The sequence below is a fragment of the Neolamprologus brichardi genome, chromosome 9 (assembly GCF_056152115.1).
Source record: "Neolamprologus brichardi isolate AB-2024 chromosome 9, ASM5615211v1, whole genome shotgun sequence".
NCBI lineage: Eukaryota > Metazoa > Chordata > Actinopteri > Cichliformes > Cichlidae > Neolamprologus > Neolamprologus brichardi.
Genome location: NC_142112.1, coordinates 3,483,894 through 3,504,271, shown reverse-complemented (window position 1 = coordinate 3,504,271; position 20,378 = coordinate 3,483,894). Strand labels below are relative to the sequence as shown.

At 39.1% G+C, this 20,378-nt stretch overlaps 1 pseudogene; it reads left to right on the top strand.

Moving 5' to 3' along the window:
- Positions 1–4,347: 4,347 nt before the first annotated feature.
- On the top strand, positions 4,348–10,616 carry LOC148101130 (uncharacterized; annotated as a pseudogene).
- The last annotated feature ends 9,762 nt before the right edge of the window (positions 10,617–20,378 follow it).

Sequence of the window (20,378 nt, the reverse complement as noted above, 5' to 3'; positions counted from 1 at the left end):
GTTTACCTTTATCCCTTTGATCTCTTGACTGCCTTCAGCTTGTAGATCGCCCACAGCAGAATTGTAGCTTTCAGGTGTGCGCTGTGGACCACAGACATTTGGATCATTATCTGAATACTTTTGCAGATACTGTGAAATCACATGAAGTGAGTTTCAGAGCGACTGAAGTTCTCAGTAAACTCAATGTTGTGTGAACCCAAATATCACCAGCAATGCTGTACAAAGCTGCTTTGACTATTTCATCACCAGAAATTATACCATTTTCCAAATTTTTTAAGGTCATTCTCTCCACATAGTAAGACAAGGGACATGTGATCAGTATTGGACCGCAGATGAGCAAGCAAATTTGCCACTGACAGAGACTGCAACCACTTTGTGTTTTCTCTTAGCGGAGCCAAGAGGATTAACGATTTCAAATGCATCCTGGTACAGAATTAGCTTCAGGCATCCTGGATTTTCAATGAAAAACTTGGACTTAAAGCTTTGTCCATCACTTATGTCTCCAAAAGCCTCAGAGTCAGTTTCACAAGACTGCTGTGACACTGAATTCTTCCATAATTCTGATTCTAATAAGCTGCTTAGTGTTTGTTTCACTGGTATATAGTAGGCAAACCGTGGTGTCATATTTTCATCATTTCCTAATGTTAATTTTTCAGGTTCTACGTATTTGAATATCTTTTTGAATGTCTGAGTTCTTGTGTATGTTGTTCTCAGTGGGCCCTTATGACAGGTAGAAAACAGATCTGACTCCTTAATACAATCAGATTTTAACAATAGTGTCATCTGTTGGGCACAAGTCATTTGCATCTCTTCAACAATTGTCTGTATTGTTGAAGCTGGAAGAAGGAGGTGCCCTTGCAGTTTTAGGTAAAACAAACACACATTCCTAAGGAAGGCCTCACTGAAATTATGTGGCAGTTCGGTGCCTTCATTTGTTGTTGCCTCATTTAAGCTCTGGGGAGCATCTTCACCTGCAAATACAGCAGAAGACTGCTTTATATGTTGCTTATGCTTTCAACAGAGCATTCTCTATGTTTTCTGGACATATGCGCAGTAAATGATGATTTCACAGAGAACATACTTTTCCACCAGTTACTGGACATGCCACAGGTCGCCCCTCCACTATATGCTGTTTTAAGTGGGATATAAGTTCTTTCACTGTGTGAAATTGGCGCTCACAGAGTGTAGTGGCACATTTTAAGTCTGTAAAAATGGCGCTACCAGCAATAGGGGGTGCAGGTACATTGTGAACCCAATAGAAACTGGCTTTAAAGGCTGCGTAAGCATAAAATGTATGCCTGCATTCATTACCGACGCATTTGAAAAAATGATGGGGGGTCGTTCCTGTGAACTCTACAATGCAGCACATAACCCCTCAATGTCTTCAGCGTTTTGTTGCAAAAAGAGCACAAAATCATTGTAGCTGTCGACAGCACATTTGTTTTAGGTTACTAACCTTCTATGACCTTTCAATAAGCACTGCTTGAAAACAGCAAGGAAAAAATAGGACTAGCCTATCGCTCGGTCAGACGCCATGAATACTATTACTGGAAAACATACTCTTTGAATGAGTTTGTAAAATGTAATACAAATACTTTCTGAATTTAAATTTTTTTTTCAGTGTTTATAAAACAGTAAACTGTAAATTCAACAAGGACATTTGATATTTAAAACATATTCCTACTGTAAAATTAACACTTTACAGGTATATATGTATTATTTACAAGATGTTGATGTAAATTAAACATTGCTTTTTTGTTTTTCTATTTACACATTTTTGATGTCAAGATTTTACACAATTTTACTGTTAATGTCACAAACATTTTTTACAGTGTGGTAGAGCAGATCAACTACTTATTGAAAGGTTGGTTGTTCGATTCCTGGCTCCCCCAGTCTGTTTGCCAAATATCCTTGGGCAAGATACTAACACCAAGTTGCTCTTCGATGTGCTCATCGGAGTGTGAATGTTTATTAGTTTGCACTTGACTTGAGAAGCGCATGTATGAGTTGGTGTGAATGAGGCATGTTGTATACATGCTTTGAGTAATCCGGGAGAGTAGAAAAGCGCTAAATAAGAATCAGTCCATTTACCATCTATATTTGTGTGTGTGTGTGTGTGTGTGGGGGGGGAGTGTTTTACTTGCATTATGTCCACACTGCAGAAGACAGTTGTTGTGTCCAAATTCATGGGCTGCATCCTCCTGAGGACCCGGCCTTCGCGGTCTACGTGGGCCGGGTCCTCAGAAGGACGGGTAGGCCGGAAGTAAACGGCTGGGGAAATTGGACGGTCTAGCCTTCTGATTAGCGTCACCGCTGTCTTGGTGGAGTTTAATAAACTCGACCGTCTGCTCCTTGCTATCTAAAATATAACAGGACACTGGTGTAAATTCTCGACTGTCTCACACTTCTGTTTAATCAGTTTTCTGCTTGACGTTTATTCAGCTGTGTGAAAATCCCGGAGGAACCCACCCCGGGAATTAATAAAGTTTTATTTTATCTAATCTAATCTAATAACTTTAATCTCAGCCAAACCGATTTACTCACAAACAAATAAAAACACTGAAAAAAGCCCAACAATAACATTTTTAGGTTGTCTAAGTGACTTATATGAAGTCACTTAGACTCAACATAACACCATTGAGCCTATATTGGGATACATCAAAGAGAGGCCTGCTCAAAATGAGACCCTTGAGCGAAAGTTGGATCACATCGCAGAACGGATCACTGCAGTTGTGAGGTCTCAGAATCAAAAGAATGACAACACCATGGAACAGAAGTTTGATACCATCATGGGGAGGCTCGCGGTTCTCCAACGGGAGATCGAGAGACCAGTGTCGGAGTGTTAAAGAACAGCTTTAAAATTCTCCTGAGCTGCTCGCATAAAAGAAAAATTCAACGACATCAACATGCGGACACCACGGCGCCAGCTGCAGATCCAAGGCTGGAGCCGAACAAACACTCCCTGATAACGACTGTGTGATGACTATTCTTCCCATCCCATGCAAGGCCACCTGGGTTGGCTAGCAGACTGTTTACTTAGCCTGATAGGGTGAAGAACACCGTCTCAGATGAACTCTGGACACGCACACACATACTCTTACACTGATAAGCACGCACTCATCCCCCTCCCTTTCCAAACGCCTTCGATGCTTGTTTCCTGTGGGGGAAGACGGCGGGTCTGTGTGCCGCGCTGGAATGGTAGCACTGTGCAGGATGACTGCTGTGTTTCCTTCGGATTACTCCTCACCCCCTACCCAACCCTGTGGCTGGTCACGTGCTCCAATGTTGTACTGTGGACATTTATGTGCTCTCTGTGCAGAGGAGTTTTTTGTTTCCTGTTCTCATGCTGTCCTCCCATAGGTGCCCAGCATGAGTAGAGTCTCTTTTTTTCCTCTTCTACTTTCCCATTGTTGTGTACTTTTTCAGTGTTTTTCTGTAACGCTGCCGATCTCCGACCTGTATTCCCATGTGATGTCTATGTTGTGTGTGTAAGTCGGGGGGTTCTATTCCTCTGCGGGGCAACCTGCATATGGCCAATAAAGCATTCATTCATTCATTTATTCATTATATATTACGTTTAACCTGAGTAGCGAAACTCTGCTTCAGTGACCCTCGAGCTCCCGGCGAGCTGTCGAGCTGGTCGGTAAGAGATGCTCTGAAAACGTCCAAGCACTTTTAGAAATATGCGATATCTTGATAAACCGAGCAGATATTTGATGTTTACATAGCCACTTTCTCGCCTGAAAATATGTACAATAAATAAACAAGTTTATTTTATGACCCAGAAAGATTAGTAACAGTAATTTTAAAACTTAGTAGTGGCCGCCATTATTGGAAACTGGAGTTTGGCTTGGCCGCGCTATGAATTCTGGGATATGGTGGGCCACGAAGGACACACCCGACCCATCCTTCAAATTCGAGGAAAAGGAGGACGCATTTGTCGGCTGCATTCGGAAGAGTCTACGAATTTGGACAGCCTTCGGCGCATCGCTGTGACGGAGGGCAGTGATGATAATGGCATTGTCCAAAATGTTTCTCCTGAATCGAAACAGCCACAAACTGATGTGTCTCCATCACGATCGTCTTCATCCCTCGAAAAGGTAAAGTATTTTTCAGATAAAATAATAACTATTGATTATGTTGCTTTCATAAAATTACATCACCTATTATTAATCACATTTTTTTTTTGCGTTACAGGAGTGTAGTACAAATTCATCGAACAAAAGTGACAGTAGTAATGCTGCAAAAACTCTTTACCACAGCAGCCATTTTTTTTCCATTGACCACAAAGACTGGCAAGACCTAAAAAACAAACAAACACACAGAAAGGGAGGCTTTTCAAAAGGTATGCAGTGGACTAATGTGGTAGCCACTGGCATTAAGTCAGTACACCCATTTTGCAGTTTTGGATTTAAGAGGCATACCATCAACACCAGTCAGTCAAGGTCTAAGACGGCTGTATTCTCATGTACGACATACTGCCCTTTTAAGGATTGTCCAGTGACTGTGAAAGTGGAGGGTAAAGACAAAAAAAACCCTGAAGGTTGATGTGCTTATCCAAGGAGGTGAGGTGTGCCACAACACAAAGGAAATTAAAACAAGACCTGTGCGTGGACAGTCCAGAGATGTAATAGCGGAAAAACTTGAAACAAAAGTCTTTAGCTGGATTCTCTAAATCAAATACCAGAACAAGTTTTCCAAGCAGGGTGTCAGGATGAGGCACCATCTAAAGATGTCTTGAAAAATATTGTCTGGTTCCACAGAAAATAAAAAACAGACCTCATTTAAATGAGATGGTCAGTCTGCAAATGTTAGTAGACAGACAGCAAGGACTTCCAAATAAAGTCCTTCAGAGAGTGCTCCCGCATCCAAAAGGGATAATGCTGTGGTCCAAAAAAGCCCCTTTTAGTGTTTTCCCAGCGGTGCAAAGACAATATAGTATATTTTAATGCAACAGGAAGCATTATCTCTAAAGATAATGCTTCTGCTACTCCGTACTATGTGTATGAAGTTATAGTGAGAAGTCCCTTCAAGGGATCATCACCTCTACCAACAGCAACATATGTAACGCGTGACCATACCACTGCTTCTGTTACATATTTTCTTCAAGCATTTCAAACAGAGCTTACATGAATGGAAGCAGGGCAAACAAAAGGCCAGTGATGATCATATGTGATGGCTCACTTGTCCAGTCCATTGCTATTACATTCTGCAGAGCAAGTTTGGAAGACCTTTTGGAGCGATACTTCCAGGTTATCACAGGACAGTTAGACACAGACAACTTCAACATAGCCATTCTCCACCGGTGTTTAAGTCTCATCATGAAAAACGCAAAGGATCTTTGCAAAAAGAGGTATGTGTGCTACAGTCTGTGAGTACGAGTGCTATTTTTCTGATTTAAGTATTTATGTGGTGTTAGTGTTCTTGCCCTTGTAGTTGATTGTTGAATTGCTATTTCCTCTCTATTAATTTGTTTATTTTTTATTATTTTCTTTTTTAGTGTTGTTTTTGCTAATGATTAAACTTTGTGTTTAGTATGTATGTTTATTGTTTATATGCTTTTTTTCGCTATAGACTACAGAAACACTACAAATTTGGCATGCACCTATACTTGAAAGACATGGATGGCATCATTATATGTGCAACAGTTGTTTTCAAAAGTCCATGCAGTGGACCAGATGTGAAAACACACCTACGGAACCTCAAAATGCTGATCGATCAGACGGGGAATGTGGATGCTGAAGACACAGACATCATTCCAGAGGACTATAAGGTAATTTTAAAATTCTGCTTGTTGGATGTCAATGGTTGAGATATTAATTGTGTTCATGATATTGTGTGACACCAATAACATAATTTTGTAGTACATTTCTGTGTGTTTTTAACACAAAGATCTTCTTTAGTAATAAAAAGGTTGTACTTAGATGATATTTAACTTTTTATTTCAGACAGATATAGGTCATTCATCACTTAAACAGCACTTTGCCAAAGTAATTGCCAGTGGCCCCCTTGATGTGACTGGACCACCGAATGTGTACCATGCACCAGCCTTCATTTCAAGTATTTCAAAGTACTTTCTACCACATGCTACCTTGTGGTCAGGAATGCTGCTTGGTATGTCTTGCTTTGGTGAATCAACACTTATGTAGTTATTGAAGTGCTTTATTGATTAAAAATTCTGTTTTTCTTCAGGAGACCTTGGACTGGGAAAGGCCCAGCGTACAGCTTTCTCAGTAAACTGTACAATCATGTGTTGCAGTTGAAGAAGCAGGTAGAATAAGTTAACACAGTAAATGAAACATTAAGCTGTATTGGGACAAACTGTAAATGATGTAATTACCATTTTCAGAACTACACTGAAGACAATCAAACGCAAGAGATCATGGAAAAAAGTCAATGGGACCTGAAAAGGAGTCGTTTTGACGAAGGTGTCTCACTAGACTAGATGACTTTGTGCAGATATATCAAAAGAAACATGATGCTCTTCTCCGAGAATATGGCGATGTAGGGAAACAAAGGAAGAAGGTGAGGTTTAAATAGGAGAAGTAAATGTTCGGGACAGATTTTGTGTGTTTTTTTTCACAACGAAAGTCATTCATACATATTTCTCAAATATTTAATGCATATTCTCATTCCCATTTGAAATTGTCAGTTTTTTGTGCATACTTACTCTAAAATGTCTTTGTTACTGTCGTTGTGACTATGAGTTATTAAAAAACTTTTTCAGAACTGCATTACAAGTGGTGAGAATGACATTTCTGATGTGATAAATCAAGGAGATTGTTGAGAACTGTAATTCAACAAAAGACAGGAAGCATTAAGCATTTTATGGTCCAATAAATGCAGTCAATGTCCTTGACGTTTTGCATGTTTGTAATCTTTTGTAAATGAATATCTGATCCATAAATTATTTGTATTTATATCAAAATTATACTTTTCAGTCTTACTGAGTGGAGACCGAGAAGTGGAAGAAAAAAAGTAGAAAGCAAAAAGGCTTCTATGTTACTCGTATGATGGGGAACGAGTCAAACAGGTAACGTGTCACCATTTCTTTCATCTATGCATCTCACTAAAAACATTTTTAATATTAAAATGTTGTGTGTTGTAATCAAATTTAAATGTATACTTTTTTTTTTTTTTTTTACAATTGAGATAAATTAAGCACGTTTTAATAAAAACAATAATTTAATGTTATTGTAAATCTCTTTTTGCTCCTATTTCCTTCATTTTATGCATGTTTATGAAAGTAAATGAAGATGTTAACTGTACATAAACATAAAACTGTTTTGTATACATTAAATAACCATGTTATATGCCATAATACATTTTAGAATTAAAAACATTATTAGTCACAACTTTTAGAACAACTTTTGGAAGAAACATCATGATATTGTACATTCCTTACATGGCAACAGCTACCCATAAAATACATGAAGTTAGTGAAATAATTACCATTATTGTTAGTCATTGCTGTTGTAGAAGACCATTTATAGTGATTCTCTATATATTACATTTCTATCACGTAACATATTTATTTCTGTAAATTCAACAACATATAAACCCAGATAAAGACTGTATATTGTCAAAACCTCCATATGTAATGTAGATCCAGAATAATTTAAGTTCTGCTAAAGATACAGAACACACACGAAAATTTATAAGTATTCTGTGTTGTTCTATGTAAAGTAGTAATTTTTATTTTTATAAGGATCATCAAGAAGCACCACCACACTCAGATCTCTCAAACCGGTGTAGTGACAGCTTCAGTCTGCTCTGTGGGCACGTCCATCCATCCATTTAAATTTTAATAGTATTATGTGAGAACCTTCAGACTTTTGATATATTAGCTCTAGTTCATGCTTTCCAATGCAGCAGCTAATACAAAGAAGAGATGGCTGAGATCTAGAGGAGTTTTGCCTAATCTAAATTTTTAAATACATTGTGAATGCAAAGCACATTGGATAGATTTTTTATCATTGATTCAAGTACAAATCAGTATGTTACAACAGGTGTTTTTTTTGTTTTTTTTAAAATAATGATTCAGGTTATATTTATTAAACGTTATACCCAGGGCTCGCAAAATTTCAAAATCCCTGGTAGCCCTTCGGGCAGGGACTCTTCAGTTTTTGGTAGCCCAAAATAAATTTAAGTAGCCTGAATAAAAAAAGAGCAATTTTTTGATTGATGTTTTGTTTCCGTTACAATATTATACATTAAAGTATAATATTGTAAAGGAAACAAAACATCAAATTGTTGAAACACAAATTACAACATTGTATAAAAATTAAAATCATCAGCTCAAATACTTGGTTCTAATTGAACAGAAATTTCTATGAACTTGTAAGAACTATGTAGGACATGAATCAGTCTGTGTCAGATCCTGAATCTGAAATTTCCACTGAAGTCACGGGTAAGAGGCAAGTGGAACCAAGATCGAGGCCGTTTGCTTTTTGAAGTTTGCAAAGACTGCTACATTGTGCCAGTGGTAGTTCACTCTTTGCAACATAGTAGCTGTTCTAAACAGATTTTCAGGTTTATTTTTAGTTTGTTATTTGCAATTGGTGTTTGTTCTGGGAAAGATATTGCAGACTGAGCAATAATGCATTTCTTATGGGTTCTAATGGGGGCCTTTCTTAAAATTACTGGTCCCAGTAACAAAGGCGCTTGTCGACTCAGAAATCGAGGGAAAACCAACAACACACCCGGCAGAACATTATGTTATTTACACGGGTGCACATAAGTAGTCCGCATGTGCGCATTCGCTGTCAAATTAAAAGACGTGCACCAGATAAGTTGCAGTGCGCGTTTGCGTCCATATAAAAGGCTGTTTTTGTCCGCTAGAGTGGGATTTTCACGGCACAGTCTGCACCACATCTCTGTGTGTTCATCATTTGTTTGAAGCCAGCTCACCTCCTGCAACCACATTTCCGAGAATACGCGCTTCTTTTGTGGTTCGGACTCCTGACATTTCTTTGGAGGTGGAGGAACACCAAAGTAACTGCTTAAAGGAGCTTCTTCGACATCTTTAAGAGTTCTAAACAAATGTCTGTCCTCCTCCAGAAAATCCTATGTACGCAAACACGCGTTGCAACTTCTTATCTCGGGCATGTTTTTTCACGCTGACGTGTCTTATTTGGCTCAGCAGAACTAAAATATATATCCTGCTGCTTTTACACACGCACTCACATAACGCTCAGCGATTCTCTGCGCGATCAACCTCTCACATGTTTAAGCTGCGGGAGATTTCACTTGTCATGTTTGCATAATAAGCTAACAATTGATAAGACGATGTCAGAGGAATTGGTGCGCAAATTATCATCACTCACCAATCAGTGCTGTCGCTCTCTATACACAGTTCGCGCGATTGCAAAGTGAAAGCAAAAAACAAGCGCAAATTCAAACGCGATTTCAATATGTCACATATTGACAGTGGCTCACCGATGCCAATGACATAATTACCCAGCTACATTTCCCAAAGAATGCAAAAGCATTGACATATATTTTTCCTTCCATGACAGGCCGACGGGCAGGGCAGAGATAGATTTTGGTAGCCCGACTGGAAAAAATCGCTAGCCCTGGGACGTCGGGCTAGCGATTTTGCAAGCCCTGGTTATACCAGTCAGCAACGCTGGACCTTGAATAATATGTATATTATAATCACTGTATTGATCATTCTCAGCTTTTTTAAATGTTATGAATTCTGTATTTATTTTGTTAGTTAAAATTTTTTTTCTCATTTTATTTTAATATAATTTATACATTTTCTTACCAGGACGACCAGGATGAAAAAGAACAACCAGCAACACAAAAAAAGGATAATGTCAGCACAAGTCACGCAAGATGTGGACATTTCAGAGTGGATTGCTGATCTCTGCATGTTTCAAGTGGACGCTGTTGTCAAGGCAGCAAATACCAACCTACAGGGTGGGCCATTTATATGGATACACCGTAATAACATGGGAATGGTTGGTGATATTAAAGTCCTGTTTGTGGCACATTAGTATATGTGAGGGGGCAAATTCCTCAAGATGGGTGGTGACCATGGTGACTATTTAGAAGTCGGCCATCTTTGATACAACTTTTGTTTTTTCAGTAAGAAGACACATCAAACTTATTGGTAATGTCACAAGAAAAACAACAACAAAAAAAAAAAACCTTGTCTAAATGTTGGCTTGTCTCCTGTGTCTCCCCGTCACTGTTAGTTACTCTTGTCTCTGTCTCCCTGTCTGCAGCGTGTCCTTGTTGAGTCTCCGTGCCTTTCACTTTGATAGTCTTGTGTGCTTCGTTAAGTTTTGCTTCCTCCACACCTTGTTATGTGCGATTGCTCCCAGCTGTGCTACATTTGTGGCCTGCTGGAGGTTAATGGCTGTGTCCAAAGGCCTTCCATTAGGCCTCATGTCCTACTTTCCTCTCTCCCTGTGGACACTCCAGGGCCAGTGGGTGACCAAAATGAAAGGGAATCGGACACTGATGAGGAAGAGGGTTGGCCACCCACAGCAGGGAGGAAGAGAAGGGATCGGGACGACGAGCTGCTCAGTCTCATCAAACAGGATATGCAGCATCAAAGGGAGGCCGAGGACAGAACGGCGCAGGAGAGCCGGGAGCGAATGGACTGACTCCCCCCCATTGTGGGACGTTTAGTCTCTAAATGAGAGATGCTTTCCTTTGAATCTTTTCGTTACATTGTGATATTTGTATTGTAAGTTAAGAGTCTTGTGGTCTCAATGAATTGATTGAAACCAACAGTAATTATCACTGAACCCATTTTATTAACATGTATGAACACAATGCTAACTCTGGGTGAATGGAAAATGAGATTCAGTCAATAACAATAGAGTACATATCAGTAACTATAAAATAAGAATATTTCTAATGCACCAACATTTGAAGACAGAATAAAATATTTGCAGCCATTTCTGTCATGAAGCAGCTGTGGCAGGCAGGAAGTGCCCCATATGGAAAAGAGATAGATATATAGAGATAGATATAGATATATCTTATAAAGTTTGTATCTGTCTTGTGTGAAACTTGTATGAAAAGCATACAAGAGTGAAAACAGATAAGATCCCTTGAAAAATTACATAAATTAAACTTGTATGTTTTGGATACTTCCTAAAACAATATATGAAAGTGGCCACTTTCATGAGTAAATCATAAGCCTTATATGATTCACTGTATTTAGTTTATTTAGTAGGCCACGTCTGATGCAAATCTTCTATAAGTTTTTTCTATTTGTTTTTCATATGGTTCAGGACACTCAGTAAACTCAAAGAGGCTGCTTTACTGCAGTTACAGGACAAAGCTCCATAAACAATGAACTTGCAAAAACAAACCAAAACTTGAAACTTTAAGAATTCTGGGAACGAGGAGCAGAGACGGGAAACAGACAGCACGAGGGGACGACACGACACTGACAGAGAGAAACACAGCGCTCAAAAACACAATAACGAGGGGATGGGACACAGGAGGAGAGCACAGCTGGGACTGATCACACATGACAAGACTAAGAGGAGACAAGGCCAGAGACACAGACCTGACACAAGGGACGGCCAAAGTAAAATGACAAACATAAACATGACAAAAAAGAAAAATAATTTAAAAAACGCAGAAAACTCAAAAAATTAACAAACACAAAACATAAACATGGAGTCACCAGACACACAGGATTAAGCTGAGTGACCTGTTCCTGCACTAGGGCTGCCACAAACGATTAGTTTGACAGTCGACTAATCAGATCATCATCCATTGGACGTAAAACGTACAGCTTATTGCACCAGCAGCATCTGCTCTTATATAACTATCATTAGCTTACAGCTTTAAGTGTTTAAGGTATGTGCTAACTAAAAATAAAGACAAGATGATAGTTTATTACATTTTAATGAAATTGGCAGATTGTTTCGGTGAAGTTTAATAAACACCTTGCTATCTAAAATATAACAGGACACCGGAGTAAATCCTCGAGCATCTCACACTTCTGATAATCAGCAGTCTGCTTGACGTTTATTCAGCTGTGTAAAAACTATAACTTTAATTTCAGCCAAACCGATTTACTCAGGAACAAATAAAATACTAAAAAAAAGCCAAACAATAACATTTTTAAGTTATCTAAGTGACTTATATATCATGTTTAACCTGAGTAGCGAAAGATGGTGGTGGGTTTGAAAACGATTAGCGGGAGTCCGGTGTTCTCACGGCTCTAGTTAGCCTAGCCCCCGGCTAGCTATCGAGCTAGTGGGTAACAGACGTCTCCGAAAACGTCGGAGCACTTTTGAAAATATGTGGTGTCTTGATAAACTGAGCAGATATTTGAGGTTTACACAGCTACATTCTCGCCTGAAAATATGTTAAACGTTTATTTTGTGACCCAGAAAGAATAATAAGAGTAATATTAAAACTAAGTAGCTGTAAAAAGCTTCAGGAGCTTACAGGAAGTCACTGGCACTGTACTGAGGCAGATGAAGGACTGGGACACTCAGGTTACTCCTGCAGTATCAGGTCTCGTCTGCTTAAGGAAAAGGTGGAGAACAACATAAACAGTGGAAGAGCATGATTTCATTTATTTTAAGGGATCCAAGCATTATTCTGATTTTTAGGCTTACGTAAAATACACTAATGTGCTGTGACTTATATTTTACACACTTCATCTGTGTAACTAAGCTTGTCGTGTTACCTGTTTCAGCTTCAGCATTTTTACTGCTGTTCTATTCACACAAATATGTTACAGGATCCAATGAATGATAAGAAATAAATAGAACATGTTCTCCTCTCAGTTTCAAGGACATTTAGTTTATTTTATATAATATGGTGAATGTGTACGAATGACCAGCAATCATTCAGTCAGTGACATTATCCGTTGAATTAGCTAAGTAATTCCTAAATGTGTGTAGTTTAGGGTAGATTATTTTACCTGCATATGACTGGCTCTGATGAGGTTAACGTACGAGCAACATTTCTCAGTCCATTTTTCAGTTTTTGCGCTTTGGCGTTAGTGAGCGGACAAAAACAGAAGTAAGGGCGGACTTGAAGCTAGAAGGCTGTCCAATTTCACAGCTGCTCAGTTCCGTCCTACCCGGCCGTCGAAGGATCCTATGAAGCATCCTTCCCCTGAATTTGGACAGCAATTTTGCAGGGCTCTGGCTCCTCCTGTTCCTCCGTGCACAAAGGCGGAGGTAGTGGTCTTGCTGCTGAGTTGTTGCCCTCCTACGGCCTCCACGTCTCCTGATGTACTGGCCTGTCTACTGGTAGCGCCTCCATGCTCTGGACACGACACTGACAGACACAGAAAACCTTCACAGCTCGCACTGATGTGCCATCCTGGATGAGCTGCACTACCTGAGTGGGCTGTAGGCTCTGTCTCATGCTACCACTAGAATAAAATCTCTTGGGTTTATCTAAGGACACTGGACATTTGTGCTGTAAGTTAAACTGAAACATCAATTGTCACTGAGCCCATTTTATTAACATGTATGAACACAATGCTAACTCTGGTTGAATGGAAAAGGATATTCAGTCAATAACAACAGAGTACATATCAGTAACAATAAAATAAGACTATTTTTAATGCACCAACAACATTTGAAGATAGAATAAAATATTTGCAGCCATTGAAGCAGCTGTGGCAGGATGCAGGACACTCAGACGGAGGAGTAAACTCAAAGAGGCTCTTTTTTTATTGCAGTTACAGGACAAAGCTCCATAAACAATAAACCTGCAAAAACAAACCAAAACTTGAACCTAAACTTTAAGAATTCTGGAGACTAGAGACGAGGAGCGGAGAGGGAAACAGACACTGCTAGCATCATGGACAGGTTTTTGACGGGGCTCCCACACAAACACAAAGCAGAAGATGAAGCATCGCCAAATATGTTTCCAAACCAACTTCCCTCCAAGCCAAAGACTAGAAAATATAATGAAGCATATCTTCCCTTTGGCTTCACCTGCACAAGTGACGAGGTAGGTCTCCCCTGCAGAATTAGTTTCCCCTGCGTCGGGAGCAGCGCTGGGCTGTTTAAATCACGGACAAACAGTATCCCATATTCTTGATTTTTAATTCACAAACACAAAACTAACTACTCCTGACATTTTGGAGATGTTAACTCTTTATACAGTAAAGTTACAGTGGGATACAAATAACATCAGGCTGATCCTGCCGCAGTTTGTTCCTCCTTCCAAATCACGGACAAACAGCATCCCACAGCTGTTTGTGGTTTTAAACCCGCTTTGCACAGACAGATTTTTCTTTTTAATGTTGGATATTATTACACAGGAGAAAAAAACCCAACTACACGTAAAATAATGACGCCATAAAGATGGTTTGTTTTTCTGTTATTTAAGGCTACGTCCACACGTTCACGGGTATTCATGAAAAGTCAGCGACCCAAAACGCCGTTTACGTGTGGATGAAAGGCCCAAATGCATAGAAAAGCTGCGTTTTCTAAAATACCCGTGTAGGTGTGGATGGAGTTATTATTTATTGCTCCCTCTAATTGATTACAGTTTACTTTTATTTATTTAATTGTTTAAAAAAGGTTTGAGGTGTGAAATAAACTGCAAAGCAATAAATGGTTGGCTGAAGGATGGGTTTGTGGGGGGAGATTTTCTTGTAAAACGAAGGGGGGCCCAGCGAAAAAAAGATTGGGAACCAGTGGCACAGATACTGGGAAGTGGTCTGTGGTGACCACCTGCTGAACCACTCCTTTATTATTGGAGATGTCTTGCTAATTTCCACCTGTTGTCGATTCAATTTGCACAACAGCAGGTGAAACTGTCAGTCAGTACTGCTTCCTGAGTGGACAGTTTGATTTCACAGAAGTGTGATTGACTCATAGTTACGTTGTGTTGTTGTAGTGTTCCCTTTATTTTATGGAGCAGTGTATATTCAAAAGAAGAGAGGGGCAGATTTTTCTTAGTGCACAATACTAACTGTTTACCTGCTAAACATCAGGTGCTACTAAATTTAAAAAAATTAAATGCATCTCAATCACATTATGTTTCTTATATTTCTCGTACAACACTTAATATAAACATTAAGTATGATTCAAAAAGAATTAACATCACTTCCTGTAATGGAGTTAAAATCCATACTGGACACTGCTGCACAACAAACAAGCATATTGCCACCATTGTAGCTTGTTTTATTTCATTATATTTTAAATATTATCAAATTGAAATTGTATATCTTTGTTTTGTCACCAAAAACCTCCTAAATCTAAAAGCTTTTACAGGTATATTTGTGCCAGAAATGAAATGTCCACTGAAGACTGAATCTCTGAATCTCTACGCCTTGCATTGATCTCCTTGTGCCTTCATCTAGTTTTGGAGACATTTATTTGACCACACTCTCACATGCTCTGTGCCTACATCACCATCCCTGACAGTCGTAGCTTGGCCCATCAGAGGGTGAAATTAAGTGTGCAAAATGTGTTATTTTGCAAAGTGCTCTCTCGGGTTCCTAAATCATGTATAGCATCGAGGTCATTTCTTTTGAATTCTTTTTAATAATCCCTTCTTCTGAAGTATAAGATCCTCTCTTGGTTTTAATGGTACTTTGGATTTCCTTACTTTCTGTTGCACTCCCAATCCTAAATAGATGCTGACACAGTAACAAGGACTACTACAAATAAACCTAATGCCTAACAATGAAACATGTAAAATAAGAATAATAAAGATGTTTACTCCGGACTGCATGAACACAATATGACAGGTGTGGTTGAACTGCATGAAGACTGAAGTTTCTCTTCTGGCAGGACAGGAGTGTGGCCTTGTCCTGTGAGACACCGTAAGGATGTACTTAGAGTAGAACTGGCCCGTCACCGGCCTCAGGCTCTTCACCTTTTCAAAGACAAAGCAGTTATTTAGATAGAATATTAGATATAGTTTACCTGCAACTGCACTAATTTAGAAATGGAATTTTTTTTAAATTGTTATTAGCAATTAACCAATACAATCAAGAATAAAATACAATACAAAATGAACTCTCGTACAGGATAAAATTACAACAAAAATAACAGCAAGGATATAAGGGGGGAGGGGGGGCTAGATAAAAATTCACGGTATTAAAGGAAGAGAGTAAGAAAGAAGAGCACAGGTTGACACACAATGGAGGTAATAATGAAAACAGTAGCAGATGTCATCAGAGATTTTAACAAATCTGCTGGACTTCAGTTTCTTAAGTGACGTGACGTAATGTTTAAAGTCATTGATGAACCATGTAAAGGATGGTTGACTATTCCTCCATTTACAACGATGTATATGGTGTTTACCTAACAGGATGATATTAATCACAGTAGAAACAGATGGATGTAAATCAGCCAAACCAGAAATGTTAAACTGCAGGATATCGTTGATCTTGAGTGATTACCAGCTGTGTAGTTCTAACCAAAAAGGTTATGCAGGACATGAAAAACACAGAAGGTGTAACGATTCACAGGAAGAACAGGTTAACCTTAAACTTAAACCTCCTCTTTAGAAATTCAGAGGAGGGGGTTGTGTTTGGTTTTTCCACAGGAGTTGAAAAATAACTGAGTTGGCTTTCCTAATATTTTGGGGAGAAATATACAGAGAATGACATTAGTAAATTAATTTTGAAAGACCTTCAGCTTTGGAAAAGACCACTCTACCAAATATAGTGATCTCTTTGGTCAATCAATGACTAAGGGATCTCTTCATGTCGACGATACGACTGCAGATGTTTGTGTCTTCTCTTCTGGTCATACTTTTAGAAATCACTATACCGAAATATTTCTCTTCCAATTCTACTCTTATAGAAGCTACACTGGAATCAGAACACTTGTAATAATTCACATTTGTTAATATTCAGACACAGTCCTGAAGCCTGAGAGAATAATGAGATAGTGTGAAGCGCTACCATGGACTTATCTCTTAAAAACAGGGCAGTATCGTCTGCAAACTGGCTTATTTTGAATTCCTTGTCAAAAATGTTTATGCCATGTAGATCGGGGTCATTTTGGGTGATGAGTGCCAGCAACTGAGTATGAACAATTTGAGGGAAATAGGGCATCCCTGATGGATACCTCGCTGCACTTCAAACCTAGGCGTCATTCCAGGGTTAGTGAAACAGAGCTGTAGATGTTACTGTAAAACATTTTGATCACATTACAAAAGTTTACCCCAAAACCCAGGTGATGAAGGCTTTAAGCAAGAAAGGATCTTCAACCGTGTCAAAAGCCTTATACAAGTTCAAAAACAACACTAAGTTTTGTGTCTTTATTAGCTGACGAAAATCAAGCATCAATCAAGAATCAATCTAATGTCACTGTGTGTGTCTCTTCTTTTTATAAAAGCCGACTGACACTGGTCATCTAAGTGTGTTAAACATTTGTTTAAACGGTTCGCATAAACGTGAGCCAATAATTTATAATCATTGCACAGAAGGGTTATGGGTCTCCAAATATCCAAAAGAAGTTTGTCTTTGTTGGGTTTTGGGATTAAAGTGATGAAACCTTGTTTCACTGATGAGATACATTCTAAGTATGTAAATAGTAAATACACCGTTAGCCCATCAATTCCTGGTGATTTACCCCTGGGCATTTGTTCGATTGCCTTGTCCAGCTCTTCAGTTACAAGTTTACCCTCCATACGATCCTTCACATCTTTGTCCAATGTTCCAATAAAGCCTCTAAGACACAGGTGTCAAACTCCAGGCCTCGAGGGCCGGTGTCCTGCAGGTTTTAGATGTGTCCTTGATCCAACACAGCTGATTTAAATGGCTAAATTAAATAATAATAATAATAATTAATTAAATTACTGAAGTTCTCCAGAGGCCTGGTAATGAACTAATCATGTGATTCAGGTGTGTTGACCCAGGCTGAGATCTAAAACCTGCAGGACACCGGCCCTCGAGGCCTTGAATTCGACACCCCAGCTCTAAGACTTTCCAGAAACACATTCTCTGCTGAATAGTTTGACTTGTAAATGTTACTGTAAAATTGAACTGTTTCCTCATTTACTTTGTCTTGGTCCTCAGTCAGACCCCCTTGATATTCAGTGATCGAATCTTCGTTTTTGCTTGTCTGTGTTTCTCTAAATTAAAGAAGCAGGAAGAGTTTTTCTCACCCTCTTCAACCCATCAGGCTCTTGAACGAACATAGGCGCCGTTAGCTTTCTCTAAGAACAGTTTGCCCACTTGAGTTTGAAACTTGTTTAGATGTATTTGTTTGTCCAGTGATAAATCCTGTTTGCAGCATAACCTGTTAATTCTCTCAATAATGGTTTGTTGCTCCTGTCTTTTCTCTTTAGCAGTGGATTTGCTCATTTGAATTGCCATCTGTTTAACTTGGAATTTAAACCATTCCCATTTGCTCACATGTGACATCTAATTTGTCGATTTGGGCCATTAGATTTCTCTCTTCAAGGCAGAAGTTGTCATTATGCAGAAGGCTGTTGTTAAATTTCCAAATAAGGATGTTTCACCTTGGTTAATGAGATGGACAAGGAAATCAAACAGTGATCAGTTCGAGAGGAAGCTGAGCTTTCCCAGTTGGAGATGTCGTTGATCAAACTGTCAGAGATTAACCAGTAATCAATTCTGCAACCATTGTTAGATGAATGAAACCAAGTATACAGAAACACAGAAGGATTATTCAGCCTCCAATAGTCACACAGACTGACTGTGTTGACCAAATTAAGAATACTTTCATCAAAACTGAGACATGAAGTCCTAGATGAAAAATGGTCTAAAGCGGGATCGGGAGCTACAGTCTCCTCCCACAATAACCTTGTCAACAAAATTAGCTTATCTTCCATTGCTCCCGTTTTCACAGAGGAAGGTTAAAAGTTTCTTGTTCTGAGCTCTATTAGTATAACCATACACGCACAACAAAATGTAGTTAGAACCATTAATCTCTGACACTACCATCAGCCAGTGACCATCAGAATCACTTTCACAGTCTATGACATTTCCCAGAAACCTATTAAATAAAATCCTCACTCCAGCTGAGACGTACCATTACTAAAGAAAACAGATTCACCCCACTGTGTTTTACATAACTTTGAGTCTGCCTCCGCCAAATGGGTCTCCTTGGAGATCTTTTCAGAGAAGCCTTCCTTGAAGCGGATGCACGTACTCACAGGACAGTTATCAAAAAAAGATGGAATAATTACGGTAGAGTTGATGTCCTGTTAGTTCTTCCGTAGTTGGTTGACGTGCACAAAAAACGGTTATTGCTTTTTATAATTTCACAGTTTCAGGACAAAAGAAAACCAAAAACGTTCGGACCCCTGCAGTAAGGTTGCTAGTCACTCTGCCATCTTGGATCCTCCCCAGAAATGTAATTATTGACAAGAGTGAACGAGCACTGATAGTGTCATCTAGAGCTGTGGCCAAACGTTTAGAGGGTCTCGAACTCCAGTCCTCGAGGGCCGCTGTCCTGAAGCTTTTCCATGTGTCTCTGTTTACTCCTGCACCATAGAGAGCATCCTGACGGGAAACATCTTAACCTGGTTCGGGAACAGCACCATGCAGGACAGACGAGCTCTACAGAGGGTTGTGCGTTCAGCTGAGCGCACCATCCGCTCAGAGCTCCCTGACCTGCACTCAATCTACAGCAGGCGGTGCTGGACCAAGGCCAGGAAGATCGTGAAGGACCTCAGCCATCCCAACAACGGACTGTTCTCTCTGTTGAGGTCAGGAAAGCGATTCCGCTCCCTGAAGACCAACACAGAGAGACTGAGGAGGAGCTTCTTCCCGCAGGCGATACGGTCCCTCAATCACACCACCACACAGTACTGACTCACACATATAGTTCTTACACACACACTGGACATTCTGGACATTGTTTTGCACTTCATCACTTAAACCACTTTAAGCATATTTGCACTGCACAAGACACTATATAATGTGGATTGCACAACACTGGACATTATATTCCTCATTTCCAGTTAATATTTGTACAGCTGCTGTTATTGTGTGTATATATATTTATATTTCTCTTACATTCTTATATATGTCTATACTTTGTATTTTGTTGTACAGTTATCTTATTTTCAACTTTAATTTATATATTTTATCTTATTCTTTCCCAGTTAAATTTACCCTTCATTCTAATTTGTGTTGTACAGTTATCTCATTCTTAACTTAATTTTTTATATTTTATTTTATTCCTTCCTGGTTAAATTTACCCTTTTTTATTTTCATATTTATTTATTTCCTATCTTATTCATAGCCTTTTCTTTTTTCTTTAGGTCACGAGCAGTTGTCCAAGCATTTCACTGCATATCGTACTGTGTATGACTGTGTATGTGACAAATAAAAATTTGAATTTGAATTTGAATTTGTTGCAACACGCCTGAGTAAAATGAGTAAAATTAGCAAGAGTATAGAACTTGACTGCATGCTGAAGTGGCAACCCCTAACCCTA